Source organism: Adiantum capillus-veneris, chromosome 1, assembly GCF_014529385.1.
Source record: "Adiantum capillus-veneris isolate H3 chromosome 1, ASM1452938v2, whole genome shotgun sequence".
Classification (NCBI taxonomy): Eukaryota; Viridiplantae; Streptophyta; class Polypodiopsida; order Polypodiales; family Pteridaceae; genus Adiantum; species Adiantum capillus-veneris.
The window spans coordinates 76,234,850-76,244,211 of record NC_140931.1 but is presented as its reverse complement, the minus strand read 5'-3'; the positions used below and the strand labels follow the sequence as shown (position 1 = coordinate 76,244,211).

Sequence of the window (9,362 nt, the reverse complement as noted above, 5' to 3'; positions counted from 1 at the left end):
TCAATAAATGGCCAGCTTTTTCACTTTTCACCTTTGCAAGTAATTGTGAAGTCCTTGAAGGGATGTCATAAAAAAGATGCTCTTTGAGGCCAGGCCCAACCCACCCCCCCCCCCCCCCCCCCCCCAACCCCCCCCCACACACACACACACACACACACACACAAGACTATAATGATGGGGTGGTGCTAGGGCGATTTTTAAAAGGGTGCATGTGAACCTAAGCTTAGCTAGGGGTTGCTTGGTTTTACAAGCAAAGAAGCCCATTGTGGCAACCTTTACCTTGTGCGCCGATGTAGAATAGAGAAGGGGTAAAATGTGAAGCAAGCAATTCTCTCTCTCTCTCACTCTCACACACGCACACACTCTCTCTCTCTCTCTCTCTCTCTCTCTCTCTCTTTCTCGCCCTTATAGTGGCTAGCCTCGAGCTATGTTACCCACACACAGTCAATCTCACTTCCTCCCTCCCCCCCCTCTCTCTCTCTCTCTCTCTCACACACACACACACACCCATTTGCATTCTCCTTGTGAATTGCAAACCTTATTTGAATATGAAGTACACCACCTTATGACCATGATCAGAGCTGCCCACAAATCTGTCCATTTCTGCTGCACCTGCCCATACAAATTTTAGCATACGATGGCTACTTCCATTCAGCTAGCTGCCTGCGACCAGCCCCTTCTCCTTCTCCTACTTCTCTTCACATCCTTCTCCCTCTCATGTTTCTCTCATCAGCAATATGATCAGCACTTGATCACCTCTCAATGGCTTCATGTTGCCCCCTTGGAAGAGCAATTTACCGCTGCCACCCCCGCCTATGCAGCATCAACAGAGCTCAATGTGCACATCCCTAAATGGTCTTCCAGCCGAGAAGACGAGAATGGCGCCGCAACGCTCGCTCTCAAAGTCATCCACAGAGACTCCCCTTACTCTCCCCTTGCAACCCTCCTCCAATCCACTCCTCAACAGTTGCTCATCCAAAGGCTCAACAGAGATGCATCCAGAGTTGAGGCCCTCTCTCTCAAAGCTAAGCTGTCCTCTCTTGCCCCCAACCATGGAGACCTTAATGACAAAGTCTCATATACAAAGGGCACTTTGCCTCAAAGTGGGTTCTCTAGCCCCCTCTCCTCTGGCTTCAAGCAAGGCAGTGGAGAGTACTTTATAAGGCTTGGTGTGGGCACCCCTCCGAAGGACTCATACATGGTCATTGACACAGGCAGCGACGTCATGTGGATCCAATGCGCACCGTGCTTGGATTGCTACGAGCAGACAGACCCACTCTTCAATCCGGCAGCTTCGTCCTCGTACCGGAAGCTCTCATGCAAGTCCCCTGTATGTGCAATGCTGGAGCTTCATGGGTGTGGAGGAGCAGGGAGCAACCATTGCCTATATCAAGTGGCATATGGGGATGGGTCGTTTACGGCAGGGGAGTTCTCGGCGGAGGCATTGCACTTTGGGGGCGGGATGACAGCGAGGGTGGCGATGGGGTGTGGGCACGACAACGAGGGGCTGTTTACAGGGGCGGCAGGGCTGTTTGGGTTGGGAGGGGGAGCTCTGTCATTTCCATCACAGATGGGGAGGAGGTATAGCAAGGTGTTCTCATACTGTTTGATGGACAGGGATAGGGAGGGGTATTCAACATTAGAGTTTGGAGGAAGGGGGGAGGTGCCAAGGGGGACAATGTACACACCCTTGATAAGGAATGCCAATTTAGAGACATTTTACTACGTGTCAATGAGTGGGATAAGTGTAGGAGGGCAGCTATTAACCATCCCAACAAGAGCCTTTTTAATGGATGAGAGTGGGGGAGGGGGAGTCATTGTGGACTCAGGCACCTCAGTCACAAGACTAGTAGAGGTGGCTTATGGCCCCCTCAGAAGTGCCTTCAAGGCCGCCGCACGCGGGCTGCCCTTTGCCGGTGGGTTCTCACTCTTCGATACTTGCTATGACATGTCCGGTCGGGCGAGTGTGAAACTGCCCACCCTCTCCTTGCATTTTGAAGGGGGGGCTGAGCTAGCCTTGCCTGCCTCCAATTACTTCATACCTGTGGATAGCAAGGGCACATATTGCCTGGCCTTTGCAAGCACCCCTGGAGAGCTTTCCATAATTGGCAACATTCAACAACAAGGCTTTCGTGTGATTTTTGATAGCGCGTCATCGCGGCTCGGGTTCGTCCCAAATCAGTGCTAATTCTCTCTTTCTCTCTCTATAATAGGTATATTGCTCATACAAATCATGATTTTGAAATCTGATAGTAGGCTATATACATACATAACCAGCTAACTTTGCCAATATATGCATGTATTGAACCATTTATTTCCTTCTCTTCTCTTACACATACATTTTGTACTAGCCCCGCAAGACACTTTCCCCATGGGTTTAAGTGCAGCCAGGCGACCCTGGTAGGGCTCACGGATGTTCATTGTATTATGCGACCGGGAATGCTCGTGCTGCTAAAAAAAAGGTAATGTGTGTGTGTGTGTGTGTGTGTGTGTGTGTGTGTGTGTTTTGTTCTCCTACTATCCTCTAGTTTCATCTTTTCTTAAAATCACTACATCACATAGTTCATGTGAATCAACATCCACTTGATGTACCTTTTGGCTTAGCCCTCTCATAATACTCACCCTCTTCAGGTTCTATAATGATGAGTGCCCTTTTTTAAACTCTTCGCTACTACCAGTGTTAGAAAAAAACCGGGGTAGAGTGTCTTTTAACCGGCTAAAATCATAAAATCCCGGAACCTTAGATTTTGAGCTTGCCTTTAAGAAAACAGGCAAATTTACACACATTGGAAGTTTTGGACAAATTCTCACAATATTTCCCACATTGTGACTTACCTCAACATCATGAGCTTTTGTGATGTTATGCATTGTATGAAAAACACTGAGAAAGACTCTGTTTTCCTACATGAGAAAATTTCAAAATCTTCTTGTGACAAGTTTTAGTGCAAATACCGACAAAAGCTTCAAATTTTGACCTAAAAACCGGTAGAATTTCAAGTTTGCCCTTATTTTCTTCGGTTAGAAAAAATGTATTTTTCTAGCCCTCTATTATAAGTTGTAAAATAAATACTCATACTTGATGCCAAGGTGAAGGTAATGCTTTTGTTGTGCTTTGATGACCTTCACATGCATTCCAATTCACAAGTATATGGCCTCACCAAACTTTTCATGATTCATATTCTTCATGAATGAAGAGATGGTAGTTATTTATGTTGGTCATCAAACCCCATGGGCTCCATTATATTGTGATCTTGTGATCCTTGGCATTATACCATAACATAGTGGGCTTTTGCCTTCTTTATGGGTTAATGCTTGTATATAGCTCAACAACGACTTACATTAAAATGTAAGTAGCACAAATTTAATGATCACTTAATGTTTTTCTCCCCTCCAAAAGTAGGTGTAGATTTTGTATTAGATAAAAGGTAAGTGATTATGTCGTGTTTTTCGAGGTGGCACATCGGACGCCAAGGAAACTCCGTCTTGGGTGCTCAATTTAAACTACTTTCTAAAATTTTAGAGGTAAATTTACGATATTTGAAGAATATTGCACCAAATTTCTCTCAATTTTGTAGGTTTTGTCACTTCCGGACGTAAACTTTAGAGGTAAATTTATAGGTGTGATCACACCAAGCCTAGCTTCTTTTAGAGCATTGGAAGACTCTACCTAAGTATATTCACCAAAAATTATCGAGGATGTGCAAACCCACAAGTCACCTCTCAATGCTCCTAAACACTCTAGGCTTATTGACTCCACCTCAAGTTTTTGCAAACAAGTAAAATTAATAAGATTGATAAAGCCTTTATATGTTTATGTGGAGAACTCACTCTAAATTTTTTCTCTCGGTGGGGAAATGGCCCGATCCCACTCTTTCGAGTTCCTCCTTTTCTCAAAGGCAAAAATCATTTTCCGCCTCAATGGGTAGATGATCTTGCTTGCCTTAGGCAGGCCTTGTAATTTGATATGGTTGGTGTAGGGAATGGCCCTGCAATGGATTTTTCTTGAAATAATGGGCGACCGTATGGCAACCGGCGGAGGTCGGGAGCCATGGTGGGAGCTCTTTATTTCAGGGAATCGCCATTGCAGGGCCATTCTCGGCTGTCACAGTCCAAGGCGAGGGGAGGCAGATTCTGTAAAATTCGACGTTCTGGGTGTTGACTTGTCAAGCAATCCATGATTTGCCAAAAATCTCTTAATTACGAGTGCTGATATGTCGTCATCAGAGTGATAGGGGGGTTCTATCTGCTAATGTGTCAGCAGGAGGACGAACTACAAGCTTGCACTACAGTATAGTGCGTCAGTGCAGTGCAGGTTGACAATTCGTAGCAACATATTCTGGGTTTTAATTGCCAATAGATATACGGTCGAGATGTGCAGCCCCCTTCTCTTGGACTGTGACGATTGGTAGATACCTCAAGTCTTGCTACGAGCTTGAGGATACTTTGTAAAATTTGTGGTTCTTAATACAATTCTCACTCACAAATTGTGAGTTTTACAAAAAAATCTACATATTGGAAGTTTGGTAGACATGTTAAAAAAGAAGAAGAAACAAGTGAAAGAGTTAAATAAACCTAAAGGAAAGTATAGATATAGTAAGCACGTTTAGTGTCTTTTGAGGGATCTCACCCCAAAAAAAAAAAAAAACTACACATTGAAAGTTTGGTAGACATGTTAAGAAGAAGAAACAAACAAGTGAAAGAGTCACTGTGGCTTTTTAAAACAATTAAAAAGTGATAAAATCATTAGGTTGAGTTTAAGTAGAATTAGTGCTCGAGAAAGGATTGCTTCAGCTTAGCATTGAACTGGTTGAAAATTGAGACTAGCTGGTTGCAAACCATGGTAAAGGAAAGAAAAACTCGTAAAATATGTGAGAAAATAGTTCAAACATTTTATAAATTTTAAATTTATACTAATATTTTTGATTTGCTTTTTTGCAAGGAAAAAACTCAACCGATGATTGCTTAATAAAAGATGATTTGTAATTTATTGGTGACCCTATAATACAATCACTCACAATTGTGAGTTTTGAAAAAAAAAAACTTTTCCAAACAGATCTAAAAAGAAAGATCTGGTTTGTTTTTCTCTTTAAAGGATTTGGTCACATGAAGTACAATTACCTGTTACTTTTTAGGATACCTACATCTCAAGCATGGTCACACTTACATTCATATTTTTCCTTTAACTTAACTATGCAAGTCTTTTGCAACTAGGCCAATTTTGGCACAATTGCACCAGTCATATGTAACTGATAAATGAGCTTCACATGACCATTGGCACGGTTGCACTAGCTATATGTAACTGTTAACTTAGCTTCACATGACCATAGCCTAATATGGTAAAATCAGACATTTTGTTGATTTGATTCTTTCAATGGTTTCTTTAATGAAGCTAAATGAAGTAAATGCAATTGAGGGTTTTTATTTGAAATAGGCAATCAACAATGCCATAGGGAGTAGAGGCTCTAAAAGGAATCAAATAGACTAGTATGTGACCTGCACGTTGCTTCGGTTAAAGAAACATTGCCTCTATTCTCATTCTACTATCTTCTCTTCCAAGTGAAACACTATCAATACTCTCTTCCTACATGTATAGTCTATTGCATTTCTAAAAGTAATGCATGACACAACCTCTTGATAGATTCTAACAAACAGAAATATATGTAAGATGTTGTAAAGAATTCTTTGATACTAAGATTGGGAGCTTCTCATAGACATTTATTTTCATGAGGTTCTAGCCCTCCTTCAATAAACTTAGGAGTGCTCTACTTCTATTGAGAGAGTTGAGAGAGAGAGAGAGAGAGAGAGAGAGAGAGAGTCCTCCTTTTGGTCCATCTTGGTCTAGCAATGCTACCAAGTTTGTTTATATACATTAGATAAGTTAGCATGGTGTGAAGAGATGAAAGCTAACAGAAGTCAATAATATAAAGGTTTTTTTGAAAATGGAGTGGGTTCTAAAATTGGCTTCAACAATTGGATTCAATGTCTGTGCTCCACTCTCTTAGTTGCTTCTATCCTTGCGAAATTCTTATGAGAAAGACATAGTAAAGGTGTGCATCATAACCTCCTATATAGCAAGAAGGACATCTTTCCCTTGGTCTGCCTAGGGTTGAAAAAGTGAAACCAACTCGAGAAGTACAAACTGGGTAAGCCAAAAAGAAGAAGACCCATAAATGCTACACTATGTAATCATAAAACTTTTCATGTTCAAGAGTAGAGTTTTGAAAAGATTAGGGCTCATATATATATACATGTATATGTATAAATTGTTAGGAAATAAGACGTAGCTAAATAGATAATTGAGTAGATTACTTAATACAAAGAGACAGATTTACATACACGAGATTATAGAGTAGAGAGAGAGAGAGAGAGAGAGAGAGAGAGAGAGAGAGAGAGAGTACACACGATATACGTGGTTCACCCAATGTGGGCTACGTCCACGGGAAAGCAGCCACTCAATGGCTTTAGTACTTCAAAACAAGAAGTAGTTTACAAAGGGATTATACCCTTAATGGAGCTCCCGCCTTGCTTCACTCTCACCACCTCACACTCACCTTGTTGCATCAACTTCACACTATGAAATATGTGTAGAAATAGCCTCCTTTTATAGGCCAAAAGGGCTGCCCTCTCTTATGAGAGACAGCCATGTGTAGCCGCCCTTGTGCGAATAAGTCCAAATCGGACCCTCCAATCCGCCCCTGTGTGGCCGCCCTTGAGAAGACAAGTCCGCTTTTGAATTCGGCCATCGGCCACCGGCCACCGGCCATTGACTTCCGACCACCGGCCACTGGCCATTGACTTCCGACCACCGGCCATCGGCCATTGACTACCGGCCACCGGCCAACCGACCGGTTGTTTTCCGACCACTTTCCGGCCGCCGTCCGGCCATAATATTCCTGCGAAAAAAAAAGTCTCGGAGGCCTCCGCCCTTGAGGCCTTTAAAGTTGCCCCTGATTCTTGTCCGTGAAAATTTTGGTTTCCGGTGAGTGATTTTCCTTCACGCACGATGGCTTCTCCTCATAATGGGGGCCTTACAAATGTGCGCTTTTACGACATAAAATTACAAGGGTAAATCAGGCTCCATACTTAACAATCTCCCACTTGGAGACTGATCTCCAAACCAAACCTGCGACTGCTTTCCATTCTGGCTTCTTATCCTTGAATGCCGATTGAAGATGAGCACAATCTCAACTTCTCCTTGTTGACCACCTTTGTAAACATGTCTGCAGGATTTTCACTTGTATGCACCTTTCCTAGCTTTAGTTGTCCCTCTTCCAAAAGAGTGCGTATGAAGTGATATCTCACCTCAATGTGCTTTGTCCTTGAATGAAAGACTGAGTTCTTCGCAAGATGGATAGCGCTTTGGCTATCACTGTACAAGACACAATTGTCTTGTTTGAATCCAAGATCTTCTAAGAATCTGTGAAGCCACAGAATTTCTTTATTTGCCTCCGTCATTGCTACATACTCTGCTTCCGTGGTAGAAAGTGAAACCACTTTCTGCAGCTTTGAAGCCCAGCTTACTACTGTGCCTCCAACCGTGAACACATAGCCAGTAGTGCTCCTTCGAGTATCTTTGTCACCTGCCATATCTGCATCAGCATACCCTTCTAGAAAAATATCAGTTCCTCCAAAATACAAAGCATTTTTTGTTGTCCCTTTTAGATACCTAAGTATCCACTTCACATCTTGCCAATGCTCTTTACCTGGGTTGTCCATGAACCTACTCACAACTCCCACTGCATGTGCAATGTCTGGCCTTGTCCAGACCATAGCATACATTAGATAACCTACCGCTGCAGCATATGGACCTTTAGACATATAGGCTATCTCCTCTTGTGTCTTTGGACACATATCCTTCGTTAGTTTAAAATAACCAGCCAAAGGTGTAGAAACTGGTTTTGCATTTTGCATTGCAAACCTTTTTAGTACCTTCTTGATGTAATCTTCTTGAGATAGCTTTATTGTCTTCTTCGTCCTGTCCCTTGATATTTTTATACGAAGTATCCTCTTTGCAGCACCTAAATATTTCATTGAAAAAGATTTGGACAGCTCCTCTTTTAGGTCTTTGATGTCCTGCATGTTAGCACTTGCAATCAACATGTCATCAACATACAACATTAGGATGATGAATTTCTCATCTCCCAAATTCTTCATGTAGACGCAGTGATCCAAGTTGCATCTTGTGAATCCATGATCCAACATCCATCGATCAAACTTCAAGTACCATTGTCTTGATGCTTGCTTTAAACCATACAAGCTCTTCTTTAATCTGCAAACCATTTTCTCCTTACCTTTTACTTCATACCCCTTTGGTTGAAGCATGTAGATTTCCTCCTCTAAGTCACCGTGAGGGAATGCCGTATTTATATCCATTTGCTCGAGATTTAGATCATGAGCAGCCACAAGGCTTAAGACAAGCCTAATTGAGTTCATTTTTACAACAGGAGAAAATATTTCATTGAAGTCAATACCTTTCTTTTGAGAAAAACCTTTTACCACAAGCCTAGACTTGTGCCTTTTCTTCCCACCTTCTTCTTCCTTTAGCTTGTACACCCATTTGTTTTGAAGTGCCCGCTTACCTTTAGGCAACTCAACCAACTCCCATGTTTGGTTGCGATGTAGTGAGTCCATCTCCACTTGCATACTCTTCGTCCATTCTTCTTTGGATTCATGTTGCATAGCTTCTTCATATGATTCCGGCTCTCCAGAATCTGAGATCAAGAGATGGTTGAAGGAAGCAACAAACCTTTCTGGAGGTCTACTTGCTCTTGTAGATCTTCGGGGAATAGGTTGAGGCTCCTCATTTGGTTGACGTTGTTGCACATTGTCACCGTTTGCAGTCCTTGAGTCTTCACCGTCCTCAAGCTCCATGTACTCATCACCTGTTTCTTTTGTTTGTTTTCTTTCCAAGTAATCTTTGTACATATTTTGTTCGTTAAAAAAAAGACATCGGATTTATTCTTCATGACATAAACCCATGTTTTTCTAGTCGCATCGTCTATGAATGTTACATAGTACAATGAGCCACCAAGTGATGGTGTACTTGCAGGACCCCAAACATTAGAATGAACCAACTCAAGTTTTTTATTTTTTCTTTCATTTCCTGATTTTTGAAATTTTACCCTCTTTTGTTTACCATAAACACAATCTTCACAGAACTCGAAGTCCACTTCTTTCAAACCTGGTAGAAGCTTCTTTGTTTGAAGGATTTGCATTCCTTTGGTACTCATATGCCCAAGTCGGTAGTGCCACACCGCACTGTCAACTTCTGTAGTTGCTACACAAGCTGAAGGTTGCGTGCTAACAATACACAAGTAAAGTGTACCGACTTTTTCACCCTTGGCAACCACCAAAGATCCCTT

The 9,362-nt window shown here is 42.2% G+C and overlaps 1 pseudogene; it reads left to right on the top strand.

Moving 5' to 3' along the window:
• The first annotated feature begins 213 nt into the window (after positions 1–213).
• LOC147464999 (aspartyl protease family protein 2 pseudogene) lies at positions 214–2,904 on the top strand (annotated as a pseudogene).
• The last annotated feature ends 6,458 nt before the right edge of the window (positions 2,905–9,362 follow it).